This window comes from Pristis pectinata, chromosome 16 (genome assembly GCF_009764475.1).
Source record: "Pristis pectinata isolate sPriPec2 chromosome 16, sPriPec2.1.pri, whole genome shotgun sequence".
Lineage (NCBI taxonomy): Eukaryota > Metazoa > Chordata > Chondrichthyes > Rhinopristiformes > Pristidae > Pristis > Pristis pectinata.
In genome coordinates this window covers 11,043,049-11,062,577 of record NC_067420.1, presented here as the reverse complement: position 1 = coordinate 11,062,577, position 19,529 = coordinate 11,043,049, and positions in this window count along the sequence as shown.

Sequence of the window (19,529 nt, the reverse complement as noted above, 5' to 3'; positions counted from 1 at the left end):
GATATTTCCTCCGACCTTGAGAGAGACTAATGTAGAAATTGCAGGGGCCCTGGCAGATATATTTAAAATGCTCTTAGCCACGGGCGTGGTGCCGGAGGACTGGAGGGTAGCTCATGTTGTTCCATTGTTTGAAAAAGGATCTAAAAGTAAACCAGGTAATTACAGGCCAGTGAGCCTGACATCAGTAGTTGGTAAATTATTGGAAGGTGTTCTGAGAGATTGGATATACAAGTATTTGGAAAGCCAAGGGCTGATTAAGGATAGTCAGCATGGCTTTGTGTGTGGTAGATCGTGTTTAATGAATCTTGTAGTGTTTTTCAAGGAGGTTACCAAGAAAGTAGATGAAGGAAAGGCTGTGGATGTTGTCTACATGGACTTTAGTAAGGCCTTTGGAGGTTAGTTCAGAAGGTTCAGACACTAGGTATCCATGGAGTGGCTGTAAACTGGATGTTGTTACGAACCAGCAACAAAAGAAACAAACTGAGTCATTAATAAAACTACTTTATTAACAACTACTTATGATAATAAGAAAAATAAAAGTAAAAATGTTAGAATGTTAGAAGTAAAAATGTTAAACCTTGAACATTAACCCCAAAAACTAAACTCATAGTGTGTGTGTGGCAAAGTCCCAAACTCCAAGTCCAGGAATGGTTCTTAAAGTTCAGTTCAGCAAGCCATAAGGTGAAACATGAGCAAAGGCTTCTTCAACAACCACCGTTGTCTGAAGATAAGACGTAGATGTAGAGAGAACATAGAGAGAGTAATTACGAAATCCACATGTTCCACGTTGGAACCCAAATGACACCTCAGTGTTTACTCGGTAGTGAATTCCTCACCCCGAAAAGCATCGGAATCATGGTCGTCCACACAAATATCTGTTTCCTTCTACAGGTCAGCAACAAAGTGAACTCCACCAGATTACTCCCAATTTCCATATGTGGATTGTAGTGACAGACACAGTTATTGTTTCTCATCCATCGATAGAGAAAACTAGCAGGCTGGTGTCTCTCTCGCTTATCTCTCTCTCTCTGACTGACTTCGACTGCCTTCTTCAACAACATCATTATGTCCTTTATCTTCTGTTGACGTAAGCACGCCACACACACACACACACACACCACTAAGCTCTATCTTAAAGGGACATTCACCGAGTCCGTAAGGAGGTTACAAGAAAGTAGATGAAGGAAAGGCTGTGGATGTTGTCTAGATGGACTTTAGTAAGGCCTTTGACAAGGTCCCACATGGGATGTTAGTTCAAAAGGGTCAGACACTAGGTATCCATGGAGAGGTTGTAAACTGGATTTGAAATTGGCTGTGTGGGAGAAGACAGAGAGTGGTAGTGGATGATTGTTTCTCAGACTGGAGGCCTGTGACCAGTGGTGTGCCTGAGGGATCTGTGCTGGGGCCATTGTTGTTTGTTGTCTATATCAAATATCTAGATGATAATGTGGTGAATTGGATCAGCAAGTTTGCTGATGCCTCTAAGGTTGGAGGCGTTGTGGACAGCGAGGAAGGCTTTCAAAACTTGCAGAGGGATCTGGACCAACTGGAAAAATGGGCCAGAAAATGGCAGATGCAATTTAATGCAGACAAGTGTGAGGTGTTCCATTTTGGAAGACAAATCAAGGTAGGACATACACAGTAAATGGTAGGGCACTGAGGAGTGCAGAGGAAGAAAGGGATCTGGGAGTTCAGATACATAATTACCTGAAAGTGGCAACACAGGTAGACAGGGTTGTAAAAAAGGCTTTTGGCATCCTGGCATTCATAAATCAAAGTACTGAGTATAGGAGTTGGGATGTTATGGTGAGGTTGTATGAGACATTGGTGAGGCCAAATTTGGAGTATTGTGTGCAGTTCTAGTCACCTAACTATAGGAAGAATTTCAGTAAGATTGAAAGAGTGCAGAGGAGATTTACTGGAATGTTGCTGGGTCTTCAGGAGTTGAGTTACAGGGAAAGGTTGAACTGGTTAGGACTTTATTTCTTGGAATGTAGAAGAATGAGGGGAGATTTGATAGAGGTTTACAAAATTATGAGGAGTATAGACAGTAAATATGAGTAGGCTCTTTCCACCTAGATTAGGTAAGATAAGTACGAGAGGACATGGCTTTAGGGTGAAAGGGGAAAGATTTCGGGGGATCATTAGGGGGAACTTCTTCACTCAGAGAGTGGTGGGAGTGTGGAACAAGCTGCCATTTGACGTGGTAATTGAGGGACACTCTTAAGTTTTAAGAATAAATTAGAAAGATACATGGATGGGAGAGGTCTGGAGGGTCATGGACTGGTGCATGGACATGGTGCAGGTCAATGGGACTAGCGGAATAAAGTTTCGGCACAGACTAAAAGGGCAGAATGGCCTGTTTTCTATGCTGTAGTATTCTATGGTTCTATGCGGAGGGGGAGCAGCCAGAGGTCATGATGCATATTGGCACCAACAACATGGGTAGAAAGCGAGAAGAGGTCCTGCACAGTGAGCATAGGGAGTTAGGAAAGAGGATGAAAAGCAGGACTTTGAAGGTACTAATTCCTGGATTATTCCCAGTGCCATGTGCTAGTCAGGGTAGGAAAAGAAAGACAGAACAGATAAAAATGTGGCTGAGGAGCTGGTGCAGGGGTTAAGGTTTCAGGTTCATGGATCATTGCAATCTCTTCTGGAGCAGGGGTGACCTGTACAAGATGGATGAGTTGCACCTTAACTGGAGGGGAACCAATATCCTGGCTGGAAGGTTTACTAGTGCTACTTGGGAAGGTTTAAACTAGGTTGGCAGAGGAATGGGAACCAGAACACCAGGTCAGAAAGTAGAGGGATTGAGAGGAAGGTAGATGTCATGACCAGTAAGTCTGTAAGAAAGGACAGATAGGAGCAAGTAAATAGACCTGTTGGGACAGATGGGTTGATGTGTGTTTATTTTAATGCTAGGAGTATTAGGGGAAAGAGTGATCAACATATGGCATGGATCATTACATGGAACTATGATATTTTGGCCATTACAGAGACTTGGTTGAGAGAGGGACAGTTCTGGATGCTGAATGTTCTAGAGTTTCAATGTTTTATAAAAGGTAGAGGGGAGGTAAAAGAGAGGGGGGAGTTGCATGATTAATCAGGGACAATATCACAGCTGCACTCGGTGGGGACAAAATGGGGGGCTCTTCCACTGAGTCCATATGGGCAGAACTCAAACATAAGAAAGGTACAATCATTCTGATGGAATTATACCACAGACCCCCCAATTGTCACCAGGACATCGAGGAACAGATACGTAGGCCGATTAGGGAAAGATGTAAAAACAACAGGGTTGTTGTTGTGGGTGAGTTCAATTCCCTAATATAGACTGGGACTTCCTTTGTGCAAGAGGTTTAGATGAGACAGAATTTGTTAGGTGTATCCAGGACAGTTTCTTAAATCAGTATGTAGATAGTCCAAAGGCCACACTTAACCTGGCATTGGAAAATTCAGCCTGGCCAGGTGACTGACCTTTCAGTGTGAAGTGATTCACTTTGGAAGGTTGAATTTGAAGGCAGAATTAAGGGTTAAAGGCAGGATTCTTAGCAGTGTGGAGGAACAGAGAGATCTTGGGGTCCAAGTCCATAGATCCCTCAAAGTTGCTGCGCAAGTTGATAGGGTTGTTAAGAAGGCTTGAGAAAGGGTGCAGAGGAGATTTACCAGGATGCTACCTGGATTGGAGAGCATGTCTTATGAGGATAGGTTGAGCGAGCTAGGGCTTTTCTCTTTGCAGTGAAGGAGAATGAGTAGTGACCCGATAAAGGTGTACAAGATGATAAGAGGCATAGATCGATTGAACAGCCAGAGACCTTTTCTCAGGGCAGAAATGGCTAACATGAGGGGTCATAAAATTATGATTGGAGGAAAGTAGAAGGGGGATATCTAAGGTAAGATTTTTACACAGAGAGTGGTGGGTGCGTGGAACGCACTGCCAGGGGTGCTGGTAGAGGTAGGTACATTGGGGACATTTAAGAGACTCTGATAGGCACCAGGATGATAGAAAAATGGAGGGGTATGTGGGGGAGAATGGTTAAATTGATATTAGAGTAGGTTAAAAGGTTGGCAAAGCATTGCAGGCCAAAGGGCCTGTACTGTGCTGTAATGTTCGATGTTCTATGTTCTAAATTAAAGGGAAAAGTTACATTAAGATAAAACAAAACAACCAGTGCAACTTTCCACCTGGAATTATCTGGAAAAAAACATAAATTTCGGGGGAGTTTTTTTGTTAGTTCATGTACATTGTTAAACCAAGAAGGCCCTTGAATCCTCTCTCTAAACAGAGCTTGACCCAATACTTCAGAGCTGGCCTGGAGATACTGAGGTCAAATGTTTTTGAGAATTTTCTTCAAGACCTTCTTCAAAGCATGTTTCTTCTTTTGTTGCAGAGAGAAAGAGAGAATGAGAAAGAGAGATATAGAATGAGAAAGAGAGAAAGAGAGAGAGAGAGAGAGAGAGAGAAAGAGAGAGGAGAGAGGTGTGAAACAGGATTTGCCACATTACAGACTCATTCCCTTCAGTCTCTCACCAAACATTCGATCCCCAGTACCAAAGAAAACCAAGGTAACATGCCTAGGGGTGTACAAAATATTAAGAGGAATAGATAGAGTGGACAGCCAGCGCCTCTTTCCCAGGGCACCAATGCTCAATACAAGAGGGCATGGCCTTAAAGTAATGGGTGGAAAGTTCAAGTCAGATATCAGAGGAATGCGCTGCCTGGGGCGGTGGTGGAGGCAGGTACATTGGTCAAATCAAGAGATTGCTAGATAAGCATATGGAGGAATTTAAATTAGAGGGATATGTGGGAGGAAGGGGTTAGATAGTCTTAGGCGAGGTTTAAAGGTTGGCACAACATGATGAGCTGAAGGACCTGTATTGTGCTGAACTGTTCTATGTTATGTTCTATGACTACCGACCAGTGGCTCTGACATCCACCTTCATGAAGTGCTTTGAGAGGGTGGTCATGGTACGCATCAACTCCAGCCTCCCAGACAATCTCGACTCACTGCAATTCGCCTATCGCCGGAACAGGCCTACAGCGGACGCCATCTCCCTGGCCCTACATTCAGCTCTGGAGCATCTGGACAGTAAAGACACATATGTTAGACTATTGTTTATTGACTACAGCTCTGCCTTCAATACAATAATCCCAAACAAACTTGTCACCAAACTCCAAGACCTAGGGCTCAACACCTCCCTCTGTAACTGGATCTTTGACTTTCTAACCAACAGACCACAATCAGTGAGGATAGGCAGCAATACCTCCGGCATGATTGTTCTCAACACTGGTGCCCCACAAGGCTGCATCCTCAGCCCTCTACTCTGCTCCCTATACACTCATGACTGTGTGGCCAGATTCTGCTCTAAATCCATCTACAAGTTTGCAGATGATGCCACCGTTGTAGGCCGTATCTCAAACAGCAATGAGTCAGAGTACAGGTAGGAGATAGAGAGCTTAGTGGAATGGTGTCATGACAACAACCTTTCCCTCAATGTCAACAAAACAAAAGGGCTGGTCATTGACTTCAGGAAAGGGGGCGGTGTACATGCTCCTGTCTACATCAATGGTGCTGAGGTCGAGAAGGTTGAGAGCTTCAAGTTCCTGGGAGTGAACATTACCAACAGCCTGTCCAGGTCAAATCACGTAGATGCCACGGCCAAGAAAGCTCACCAGCACCTCTACTTCCTCAGGAGGCTAAAGAAATTCGGTTTGTCTCCTTTGGCACTCACCAACTTTTATCGATGCACCATAGAAAGCATCCTATCTGCAAGCATCAAGGATTGATACGGCAACTGCTCTGCCCAGAACCGCAAGAAACTGCAGAGAGTTGTGGACACAGCCCAGTGCATCACGGACACCAGCCTCTCCTCCTTGGACTCTGTCTTTACCTTTTGCTGACTTGGTGAAACAGCCAGCATAATCAAAGACCCCACCGACCCAGGGCATTCTCTCTTCTCTCTCCTTCCATTGGGTAGAAGATACAGGAGCTTTCAAACAAATGAAAGAAAGCACATTCAGTGATTCCTATTTCCCCTCTAATTGTCACTGGGTGATTGACAAGTCTACTAGGGAGGTTAAGTGTGCTTTTCTGCTCCCCAAAGTGCCATGATTATGTAATATCCTTCACCCCAATGAAATCAATAAATTAAATCCCAATCGTATCTGATCAGTGCACAAAACAAAGCTCCTTTGGGTATGGTGACCCCCAATATTATTGGGAAATGTGGTTTCCTTGTCATTCCTGCAATACTTGCTTTGCTTGGAATTTTTTTCAAGATTAACTGAACTTTTAAAATGAACAGGTCGTCCCTGTGTTACAAACGCTTGACTAATGGACACCCTTACATACGAACGAGCTCCCATAATATTATTAAATTCAGAAGTCCAATGTACGTATATATGGTTTGTTCCTGCGATCAGCAGAACCAGTTTCCTCTCTCTCTCTACTTTTAGCCTTAATGCCATTCATTACAATGCTGTGGAGATACAATTAGCATAGAGTGATTTTGTGTATTTTCTGATTTATGGACAAAATCAACTTCTTGATATCTATAAAAGCGGAACCTGTTCATTACCCCGGGACAGCCTGCAGGTTGTTACTGTAAGCTAAGAACTGAATTTAACTGCCTGGTATATTTTTGTTATTACTAATCTTTTTATCATGTTAGCTGATCACTTTTAGCAATTTCACAAAACTAGTGATTAAATTATAATGTATTTGCACTCTGAGCTATTATTAGTACATTTATATAGAATGTTGCAAGATCCTGCCTATTATGACATTTGTAGAACATTGGTTGATTGTTTCCATGAAAACATCTTTTCACTTTGTGAGTCTCAAGTCAGTTACACACCTGATGTTTGGAAGTTATGTTTGGAAAGTGATTCTAGATCATATTTTTTGGAGATGTACAAACTTCTGTGAAGGTAAGTACTACAATAAACAATACCATTTAGAAAATGATGTAAATACTGAATTTAAACTGGCTTTTGAATATTATTAATACAATTATGGTTCCTCATTTGAAGAAATTGCTTCAGTACTGATGCCAGACTAACTGGCCTGTGGTTGTAAAATTTATGTCTTTTCTTGTTTTCAGACAGGGGTGTAAAATTTCCATTCCTGCCCTGTGCTGCCCCTCCCATATCTCAGTAGACTGGAGTATTCTGAGCAAAATGATCATAATTTCCAATGTTATTTTCTTTGGCAGCAGAGGATGCTGAGTGAATTCAAGCTTTAAATACTAATTGGCTATGTTTATTATTGGGAATTTCTCTGCTAGTGCCCCCTTACTGTGGTCATGAATAGATCACTTGTTTAATGAAGTCTGGTGCAAAATACTTGTTTAATAATTAAAACATGTCCCCTCTCTTCATTCTTTTGATGAACCTTTTCAATTTACAAGGTTATAAAAGGTTTTTAGCCAGTCAATAAATAGCATGATTTGCCATGTCTTTGCCCTGCCCTTTCCCTTGTCCCTGCCCTGCCATCTCCTTTGCCCTCGCCCTTGTCTCCTCACTTCTTCCTGCCCTCACTCATTTAGTCTTCATGATATTTTGTCCTGCATATTGCTGAAAGTGCAAAATGATAAAGATACCACACATGCATTATGTGTAGGATCTTGGTGAATGGGGCAAGAAACATTGAATCTAGAAACATAGAAACATAGAAAAACTACAGCACAATTCAGGCCCTTCAGCCCACAAAGCTGTGCTGAACATGTCCCTACCTTAGAAATTACTAGGCTTACACATAGCCCTCTATTTTTCTCAGCTCCATGTACCTATCCAACAGTCTCTTAAAGGACCCTATCGTATCCGCCTCCACCACCGCTGCCAGCAGCCCATTCCACGTACTCACCACTCTCTGAGTAAAAAACTTACCCCTGACATCTCCTCTATACCTACTTCCCAGCACCTTAAACCTGTGTCCTCTTGTGGCCACTATTTCAGCCCTGGGGAAAAGCCTCTGACTATCTACCCGATCAATACCCCTCATCATCTTATATACCTCTGTCAGGTCCCCCCTCATCCTCCGTCGCTCCAAGGACAAAAGGCCGAGTTCCCTCAACCTACATTCATAAGGCATGCTCCGCATTCCAGGCAGCATCCTTGTAAATCTCCTCTGCACCCTTTCTATGGCTTCCACATCCTTCCTGCAATGAGGCGACCAGAACTGAGCACAGTACTCTAAGTGGGGTCTGACCAGGGACCTATATAGCTGCAACAATACCTCTCGGCTCCTAAATTCAATTCCCCCATTGATGAGGGACAATACACCATATGTCTTCTTAACCACAGAGTCAACCTGCACAGCCACTTTGAGCATCCTATGGACTCAGACCCCAAGATCCCTCTGATCCTCCACACTGCCAAGAGTCTTACCATTAATACTATATTCTGCCATCATATTTGACCTACCAAAATAAACCACTTCACACTTATCTGGGTTGAACTGCATCTGCCACTTCTCAGCCCAACTTTGCATCCTATCTATGTCCCTCTGTAACCTCTGACAGCCCTCCAAACTATCCATAACACCCCCAACCTTTGTGTGATCCACAAACTTACTAACCCACCCCTCCACTTCTTCATGCAAGTCATTTATAAAAATCACAAAGAGCAAAGGTCCCAGTACAGATCCCTGAGGTACGCCACTGGGCACCAACCTCCACTCAGAATACAACCCTTCAAGAACCACTCTATGCCTTCTGTGGGCCAGCCAGTTCTGGATCCACACTGCAATGTCCCCTTGGATCCCATGCCTCCTTACTTTCTCAATAAGCCTTGTAGGGGGTACCTTATCAAACGCCTTGCTGAAGTCCATATACACTACATCTACTGTTCTCCCTTCATCGATGTGTTTAGTCACATCCTCAAAAAATTCAATCAGGATCTGCCCTTGACAAAGCCATGCTGACTATTCCTAATCATATTATACCTCTCCAAATGTTCATAAATCCTGCCCCTCAGGATCTTCTCCATTAGCTTACCAACCACTGAGGTAAGACTCACTGGTCTATAATTCCCTGGGCTATGCCTACTCTCTTTCTTGAATAAGGGAACAACATCCACAACCCTCCAATCTTCTGGAACCTCTCCCGTCTCCATCGATGATGCAAAGATCATTGTCAGAGGTTCTGCAATCTCTTCTCTCGCCTCCCACAGCAGCCTGGGGTACATCTCATCCGGTCCCGGAGACTTATCCAACCTGATGCTTTCCAAAAGCTTCAGCACCTCCTCTTTCCTAATATCTACATGCTCATGCTTTTCAGGCCGCTGCAAGTCCCCGCTACAATCCCTCAGATCTTTATCCATAGTGAATACTGACGTAAAGTATTCATTAAGTACCTCCGCTATTTCTTCCTGATCCATACACACTTTCCCACTGCTGCACTTGATAGGCCCTATTCTTTCGCATCTTATCCTCTTGCTCTTCACATACTTTACAAATCAGACTGAAAGGTTGTGAAATTAATTAGACAACATCTGAAAGAGGAACTGTGGGTCAGAATTGTGAATTCAGTATAAAATCATTTTCAGAAATAAAACCAATCTGATAAAGCAGATTCAGAAAGGCTTCATGAAGGAGAAATCAAATCTGCTCAATTAATTGGGTTATTTGAGCCATTATCAGTGGATTGGACCATATTCAGGGATTCATCTTTGGATCTGAACGGATATGCCATGGCCATCTCCCACTTCTTCAAGAACTGCATGGTACGGCACGGTAGCGTAGCGGTTAGCGCGACGCTATTACAGCGCCAGCGATCGGGGTTCGATTCCCGTTGCTCTCTGTAAGGAGTTTGTATGTTCTCCCGTGTCTGCGTGGGTTTCCTCCGGGTGCTCCGGTTTCCTCCCACATTGCAAAGAAGTACAGGTAGGTTAATTTGGGTTTAAAATGGGCGGCGCAGACTCGTTGGGCCGGAAGTGCCAGTTACCATGCTGTAAATAAAATTTTAAAGAAATGAATGCATGCCATTGAGAACATACCGAGTTTTCCCAAACCAACGTCCTGGATGAACCAGGTGATTCACAGTCTGCTCAGTGCTAGACCTGTGGCATTCAAGACTGGCAATCCAGGACCCTACAAGAAGTCAGGTATGACCTAGTGAAGGCCGTTGTGAAAGTGAAAGGGCAATTCTGTATGAAGTTAGAGACACAATTGGACACACGGCAACTGTGGCAGTGTTTGCATGCCATTACTTCCCATAAGGTAAAACCTAACAGCATAAGTGGCAGTGATGCTTCACTCTCTGATGAGCTCAATGCCTTTTATACACGCTTTGAAAGGGAGAATAAGACTACACCTGTGCAAATCCCTACAGCATCTGGCCACTCTGTGATCTCTGTCTTGGAGACTGATGTCAGAACATCCTTCAGAAGGGTGAATCCTTGCAAGGCCCCGACGGTGTACCTGGCAGGGTACTGAATACCTGTGCCAACCAACTGGCTGGAGTGTTCAAGGACATCTTCAAACTTGCACTGCTGCAGTCGAAAGTTTCCACCTGCTTTGAAAGGGCATCATACCGGTGCCCAAGAAGAGCAGGGTGAGCTGCCTCAATGACCATTGACCGGCAGCACTCACAACTACTGTGATGAAGTGCTTTGAGAGGTTGGTCATGGCTAGAATTAACTCCTGCCTGAGCAAGGACCTGGACCTGCTGCAATTTGCCCACTGCCACAATAGGTCCACAGTGGACACAATCTCACTAGCTCTCCACTTGGCTTTGGAGCACCTAGACAACAGCAAGACATATGTCAGGCTGCTGTTTATTGATTACAGCTCGGCGTTCAACACTATCATCTCCTTAGCACTAATCAACAAACATCCCTCTGCAAATGGATCCTCAACTTCCTTATTCAGAGACCACAGTCAGTGCAGATTGGTAGTAACATGTCCTCCTCACTGACAATCAACACAGGTTAAATTTATTTTATTTATTTTAAATTTTATTTTATTTACAGCATGGTAATAGACCCTTCCGGCCCAATGAGTCCGTGCCACCCATTTTAGACCCAAATTAACCTACCTGTACGTCTTTGCAATGTGGGAGGAAACCGGAGCACCCGGAGGAAACCCACGCAGACATGGAAGAACGTACAAACTCCTTACAGACAGCGACGGGAATTGAACCCCGATCGCTGGCGCTGTAATGGTGTCGCACTAACCGCTACGCTACCATGCACCTCAAGGATGCGTGCTTAGCCCACTGCTCTACTTTCTCTCTACACTCATGAATGTGTGGCTAGGCACAGCTCAAATACTATCTATAAATTTGCCGATGACACCGCTGTTGTTGACAGAATCTCAGATGGTGACGAGGAGAGGTACAAGAGTGAGATAGCTCGGCTGGTTGGGTGGTGTTGCAACAACAACTCGCACTCAACGTCAGCAAGTCTAAGGGGTTTATTGTGGACTTCAGGAAGGGGAGGTCAGGAGAACACACACCAGTCCTCATTGAGGGGTCAGCGGTGGAAAGGGTGAGCAGCTTCAAGTTCCTGGGTGTCTGCATCTCAGATCCTGGGTGTCTGCATCTCAGAGGATCTATCTTGGGCCCAACATATGCGGTCAGGAAGAAATCACACCAGTGGCTTTACTTCATTAGGAGATTGAGGAGATGTGGTATGACACCAAAGATTCTTACAAATTTCTACAGGTGTACAGTGGAGAGCATTCTGACTGGTCGCATCACCGCCTGGTACGCAGGCTCCAATGCGTAGGATTGAAAGAGGCTGTAGAGGGTTGTGGACCCAGCTAGTTCCACCACTGGCACAGCCCACCCACCATCGAGGACATCTTCAAGAGGCTGTGCCTCAAGAAGGCAGCATCCTTCATTAAGCACCCTCACCATCTGGGACATGCTCTCTTCTCGTTCCTACTATCAGGGAGGAGGTAAAGGAGCCTGAAGACCCACTTTTTACCTTCATTTCTTTACCTTCAATGGTTCAGGAACAGCTTCTTCCTCTCCGCAATCAGATTTCTGAACAGTCCATGAACCCATGAACACTGCCTCATTATTCCTCTTTATTTCTTTATTTGTCATTGTACTGTTGCAACAACAACACAACGAGATCACGATGGCACTCCCTTACCTAATAAAAACCAAAACAGTAAATTAATAAGAGCAATTATAACTATAAAATAAAACAAACATACTTACACAAGTATATAGTATAAAAAAAATAAAAAGGCAGTGTGCAAATGAACCATGATAATAATGATAATCAGCAGCATATCAATATATTAAATAACACCATGATGAGTTCAGCCGGTAAAGGGGGGAAGACATGTGTATGTATGTATGTATAGGAGGTGTCAGTCCATGTTCAACAATTTAACAGCTTTGGGAAAAAAGCTGTGTTTCAGTCTTGTAGTGTGTGCATGTATTGTCCTGTATTGCCTACCAGAGGGGAGTAATTTAAAAAGGTAGTGAGCAGGGTGAGCTGGTTCTCGAATGATGTTTAAAGCCCTGCTCCGACATCGAGCCTGATAGATGTCCTCCATCGCTGGCAAATGATGTTTTGGGCCGTCTTGATGACCCTCTGCAGAGCCTTCTGCTCCTTCCTAGTGCAGCTGGCATACCAAGCAGTAATGCTGTATGTCAGGATGCTCTCCACTGCACACCGGTAGAAGTTCACCAGAATGTTCTGAGACAGTCTGGTTCTCCTCAATTTCCTCAAAAAATCAAGGCGTTGCTGTGCCTTCCTAATGACAGCTGAGGTGTGTATTGCCCAGGAAAAGTCCTCAGTGATGTATGCCCCCAGGAATTTAAAACTGGAGACTCTCTCCACAGCCTCACCACCAATGAACACTGGACCAAGATCTATCTTCCTTGACTTCCTGAAATCCACCACCATCTCTTTAGTCTTTTGGGTGTTGAGAATGAGATTGTTGGCCCAACACCAGGCTGTCAGGTTTTGTACCTCATTCCTGTATGCCAATTCATCATTGTTCATGATCAGGCCAATGACTATCGTGTCATCTGCAAGCTTTATGATGGTGCTTGTTTCATGCACAGATGAACAGTCATGAGTAAAAAGGGCATACAGGAAGGGACTCAGCACACACCCCTGAGGAACACCAGTACTCAGGGTGAGGGTGGAAGATATGTGCCCTCCTAACCTGACAGTCTGCGGACGATTGGTCAGAAAGTCCATAATCCAGTTACAGATTGTTGTATTCAGGCCCAGGCTGTAGAGTTTGGGAATAACTGTGTTAAAGGCTGAACTAAAGTCCAAAAAGAGCATCCTGACATACGTGTCCGGTCTTTCCAGGTGCGCCAGAGCAGTATGGAGGGCGAGACTAATTGCATCCTCCGTTGATCTATTTGCCCCGTAGGCAAACTGGTGCTGGTCCACGGTGGCAGGGATAGCACGTTTAATGTGCTTCAAAATCAGTCTCTCGAAGCATTTGGCTATGATCAGTGTAAGTGCAATCGGGCGACAATCATTCAGGCAGCACACATTTTTTTGCTTAGGAATGGGCACAATGATTGTTGATTTAAAACATGTAGGGACAACAGCATATGTCAGGGAGAGTTTGAAGATGTTAGTGAAAACCCCAGCTAATTGGTTGGCGCATGCCTGAAGCACACGCCCTGGTACACCATCAGGTGCCCTATTTTGCACTATTTACTGATTTTTGTAACTTATGGTAATTTTTATGTCTTTATGTCTTGCACTGTACTGCTGCCACAAAACAACAAATTTCACAACATATGTCAGTGTTTATAAACCTGATTCTGATTTTGGGATGTGATATATTTGAATTTTCAAAAGTCAAAGTTGAAGTCAAGCTCATTGTCATATGCACAAGTACATGTATGCACGGGTGCAATGAAAAACCTGCTTGCAGCAGCATCACAGGCACATAGCATCACTGAAGCAGCATACTGCTTTATAAAACTCTGGTTAGGCTGCATCTGCAGTATTGCAGTCAATTCTGGTCACCCTATAATAGGAAGGTTGTGGAGGCTTTTGGAGGGGGTACAGAAGATATTTACCAGGTTGGTGCCTGGATTAGGGGACATGTGCTTTCAGGAGAAGTTGGACAAACTTGGGTTGTTTTCTCTGGAGTGGCAGAGGCTGAGGGGAGACCTGATAGAAGTTTATAAAATTATGAGAGAGGAAGGTAGACAGCCGGTATGTTTTTCCCAGGGTCGAAATGTCTAACACTAGAAGGTATGTATTTAAGATGAGAGGTGGTGAGTTCAAAAGAGATGTGTGGGACAAGTGTTTTGACACAGAGAGTGGTGGGTGCCTGGAATGCGCTGCCAGGTGTGGTGGTGGAGGCAGATATGATAGAAGTGTTTAAGACACTCTTAGATAGGCACATGAATGTGCAGAGAATGGAGGGATACGGACCATGTGCAGGCAGAAAGGATTAGGTTCCATCAGCTTAATTAGTTTGGCACAACATTGTGGGCCAAAGGGCCTGTTCCTGTGCTGTACTGTTCTATGTTCTATGTTCTATATCAACACTAGTTGTAGGCAATGGACAGTATTTGTGTGTCTGAATCAAGATGAGAGATTACCTTCTGAGTATTGGCTCATGATTTTCTAGCAGACCCTTGCTGAATACAGCTATCTGAGATTCTCACTGTATAGACCATGGAACTCTGACGTTTGTTTCATGTGGGTTGATAGATTGAAAAGAGTTGTATGACATTTTTCATTCATGAATCTGCCATCTTTATTGTTTACAACAAAAGTCTGGTGAAGGAAGAAGGAAGAGCATCTGGAACTCGCTGCTACGTGCAGCATTTGAGGCCAGAAACCGCAAGGGAAAATGGTGGGATAGTAAAGCAAAGTAAGGTGGGATGGGTCTTGAGTTGGGTCTTCCCCTTTTTGATTCTTTTACTGGGTTAATTTACAGCAGCACGTCACCTATCTGCATATCTTTGGGATGTGGGAGGAAACCGGAGCACCCGGACGAAACACAGGTGGTCACAGGGAGAATGTGCAAATTCCACATAGCACCTGAGGTCAGAATCGAGGCCAGGTCACTGGGGCTGTGAGACAGCAGTCCTACCTGCTGAGCTTGCATGCCTATATAATGGGTAACATTCCGCTGGCCTCGCTGATTATTTTTCTGGTCACCACATTGGAACAATTTGTTGTGCATGTGTTTCCCCCAAATCTTTCTGGAACTCCAGCATTTTCATTAGTTAAAAACACTTGCACCCATCCACATTTGATTCTGAATGGATGACTTTATGCCTTTATGCCTCATTTTGAATCTAAATGGATAACTTCATGCCTGCTTGCATTGAGCTCCATCTGTCAGTTTTCATTGTGTCTACCAGTGTCAATTTGTAACTTTGATCTCCTGACTTGTTCTGCCACAAAGCTTCACATCATTTGTTCAGCTGGATATATGACTCCTTGTGCCTCATTTTCATTCTGACAGTTTTGTGTCTTTTTGAACTTCTGTTCCCATTGCCATACAAGGTTCTCAGGTGGCTTCCCTGTACATGCCATGGGTAACTATGCGACCCTTTGAGGCACGTTAGTCCTGAGATGCTTGTGTTACACTCCCTCCACAGCAAGAACATCCTTCCTCAGATAAGGAGACCAAAACTGCACTTAAAAGTCTAGACAGGGTCTTACCAATGCCCTGTACAACTGCAGCATGACATCAAATCCTCTCTCAATGAAGGCCAACACAACATTTGCCATGCTAACCACTCACTGCAGCTGAATGCTTTTTTCCAGTGACTAGTGTAAAGGGACACCCATGTCTCATTCCATCTCACCTTTCCCCAGTCTACCACCAGTCAGATAATAATTTGTCTGAAACAAAAATAGAAAATGCTGGAAGCACTCAGCAGGTCAGGCAATATCTGTGGAGCAAGAAACAGTTGATGATTTACATTGCAGACCTTTTGTTACAATTGACATACTGCAATCTTCTCCAGAGTCTAAAGAATACTGGAAGACAACCAATAATGCACTCATTATTTTCAGCCTTACTTCCTGTAGTACTCCGGGATGTACATTTTCAGGCCCTGGGGAGGAACTAAAACACTGTTGACCAGTGAAATATGTGATATACTCCAGAAATTGTCATAATTCACCTACTTGGTCATTGGAGTGTTAATATTGAGCTCTGGCTTAGGTTGAGCATTGAAAACAGAAAGAATGGTACCGATAACATCTCTGAAACTTCTTGTCACTGGTGTGAAAGATGTCAGGAGCATCAGTGAGGTTATTCTGCCACGGCCTCTGTGATTCAGTTGCAAATGTCCTTAAATCTGACCAGCATGATGTCGCAATGCTGTCTATGTAGTTACACACAAATACATCAATGCCACAGATGCAATAAGGATTTCTCCAAATGAATCACAATTCTAGAACATTCTTGGAGATCGTCAAGGGACTTTATTTAAATGCCAACATTAATCACTTCCTGACCTTCTGCTCAGTCATTAACATTCCTCATCTGCCCTTTCCATGTGAATTCCCTACTTGCAGCATCAATCTTGGCATCTCCTCCTCCCCATGGCTTGTTCTTTGTGAAGCTTCATCTAAACTGCAGAACATTCTCAAGGGAGAGGGTGAGCAGCCAGAGGTTGTAGTGCACATTGGCACCATCGACATGAGTAGAAAGGGGGAGGAGGTCTTGTTCAGTGAGTATAGGGAGTTAGGAAAGAGGCTGAAAAGCAGGACCTCGAAGATAGTAATTTCTGGATTACTCCCGGTGCTACATGCTAGTCAGGGCAGGAATAGAAAGATAGAACAGATGAATATGTGGCTGAGGAACTGGTGCAGGGGGCAGACTTTCAGGTTCTTGGATTATTAGAACCTCTTCTGAGACAGGGCAACCTGTATAAAAGGGACGGGTTGCATCTTAACTGGAGGGGAAACAATATCTAGGCCATTAGGTTCACTAGTGCTACTTAGGAGGGTTTAAATTAGTTTGCAGAGGGATGGGAACCAGAGCACCAGGTCAGCAAGTGGAGGGATTGAGAGGAAGTTAAAGTCTGTAAGGAAGGACAGGCAAGAACAAGGTAATAGACACAATGGGACAGAAGGGTTGAAGTATGTTTATTTTAATGCTCAGAGGATTAGAAGTAAGAGTGATGAACATAGAGCATGGGCCAGTGCATGGAAATATGATGTTGTGGCCATTACAGAGACTTGGTTGAGAGTGGGACAGAACTGGATGCTTAATGTTCCAGGGTTTTGATGTTTTAGAAAAGGTAGAGAGCGAGGTAAAAGAGGTTGGGGGTGCACAGCTGCACTATTAATCAGGGACAATATCACAGCTGCACTCAGAGGGAAAATAAGAGAGGGCTCATGTACTGAGTCTATATGGGTAGAATCAAAAATAAGAAAGGTGCAATCACTCTTATAGGATTATGCTACAGATTCCACGACACCCGCCCCCCCCCCACCCCCCCCCCAGTAGCCACCAGGACATTGAGGAACAGATATGCAGGCAGACTAGGGAAAGGTGTAAAAACAATAAAGTTGCTGTAGTTGATGACTTCAACTTCACTAATATAGACTGGGACTTCTTTAGTGCAAGAGTTTTAGATGGGGCAAAGGGTTTCTTAAATCAGTATGTAGAAAGTCCAATAAGAGGAAGGGCCATTCTGGACCTGGTGTTGGGAAATGAACCTGGCCAGGTGATTGACCTTTCAGTGGGAGAACAGTTAGGGAACAGTGACCACAACTCCTTATGTTTTAAGACAGCTGTAGATAAGTATGGACCTTGTGGAAGCGTATTAAATTGGAGCAGGGCAAATTATGAGGATATAAGGCAGGAACTAGGGAGAGTTAATTGGGAACAGCTGTTTTTGGGCAAGTCCACATCTGACGTGTGGAGGGTGTTTAAAGACCAATTATGCAGAATACAGGACAGGAATGTTCCAGTAAGAAGGAAGGATAAGGACGGCAAGGCAAGGGAACTTTGGATGTCGAGAAAGGTGGTGAACACAGTCAAGAAGTTAAAGGAAGTGTATTTAAGGTTTAGGAAGCTAAAATCAAACTGAGCCCTTGAGGATTATAAAGAAGATAGAAAAGTACTCAAGAAGGGAATTAGGACTCAAGAAGCCAGGATGGGCCATGAAAAGTCCTTGACAAGTAGGATTAAAGAGAATCAGAAGGCATTCTACACATACGTCAAGAGCAAGAGGATAGCTAGGGAGAGGGTAGAACCACTGAAGGACAAAAAGAAAGAACATGTGCTTGGAGGTAGAGGATGTGGCCGAATACTTTGCATCTGATTCACCAAGGAGAAGGATGTGGAGGATAATGAGATCAGTGTGGAGCGTGCTAATGTGCGAGGGCATTTTAAGATAAAGAAATAAGTAGTATTGGGTCTCTTCAAGAAGTTTAAAGTGAATTTGTCCCCAGGGCCTGATGGAATATACCTCAGGTTATTGAGAGAGGCAAGAGATGAGATTGCTGGGGCCTTGATTTTTGATCTTTGTATCCTCTCTTGCCACAGGTGAGGTGCCAGAGGACTGACAAATAGCTAATGCTGATTCGTTATTCAAGAAGGGAAATAGGGATAATCCTGGAAACTATAGACTGTTGAGTCTCATGTCAGTGGTGGAGAATCTGCTGGAAAGAGTTCTTGGGGATAGGATTTTTGAACATTTGGAAAACCATGACCTAATTAGGGACAGTCAGCATGGCTTTGTGCAGGGCAAGTCGTGTCTTACTAACGACTGAGTTTTTCAAGGAGGTGACGAAGGTGATTCAGAATTGTTGTGAAATTTGCAGCAGTACAGTGCAAGACATAAAAATTTCCAGAAGTTACAAAAGTAAACAAATAGTGCACAAGGTAGTGTTCATGAGTTCATGGACTGTTCAGAAATCTGATGGCGGAGGGGAAGAAGCTGTTCCTGAATCATTGAGTGTGAGTCTTCAGGCTCCTGTACCTCCTCCCCGATGGTGGTAACTTGAAGAGGGTGTGTCCCGGATGGTGAGGGTCCTTAATGATGGATGCTGCCTTCTTGAGATGTCACCTCTTGAAGATGTCCTTGATGGCGGGGAGGATTGTGCCCGTGATGGAGCTGGCTGAGTCTATAACCCTCTGCAGCCTTTTTTGATCCTGCGCATTGGAGCCTCCATACCAGGCGGTGATGCAACCAGTCAGACTGCTCTCAACCATATATCTGTGGAAAATTGCAAGAGTCTTTGGTGATGTACCAAATCTCCTCAAACTCCAAATGAAGTAGAGCTGCTGGCATGCCTTCTTCGAGATTGCATCAATGTGTTGGGCCCAAGATAGATCCTCTGGGATGTTGACACCCAGGAACTTGAAGTTGCTCACCCTTTCCACTGCTGAATACTGGTATGTGTGCTCCTGACCTTCCCTTCCTGAAGTCCACAATCAATTCCTTGGTCTTGCTGATGTTGAGTGCGAGGTGGTTGTTGTGACACCACTCAACCAGCCGATCTGTCTCACTCTTGTATGCCCCCTTGGCTTCATTTGAATGATGAGGCAGGACTGAGGATCTGAATAGAACACAGAATGTAGAAAACCTACCGTGCAATTCAGGCCCTTCGG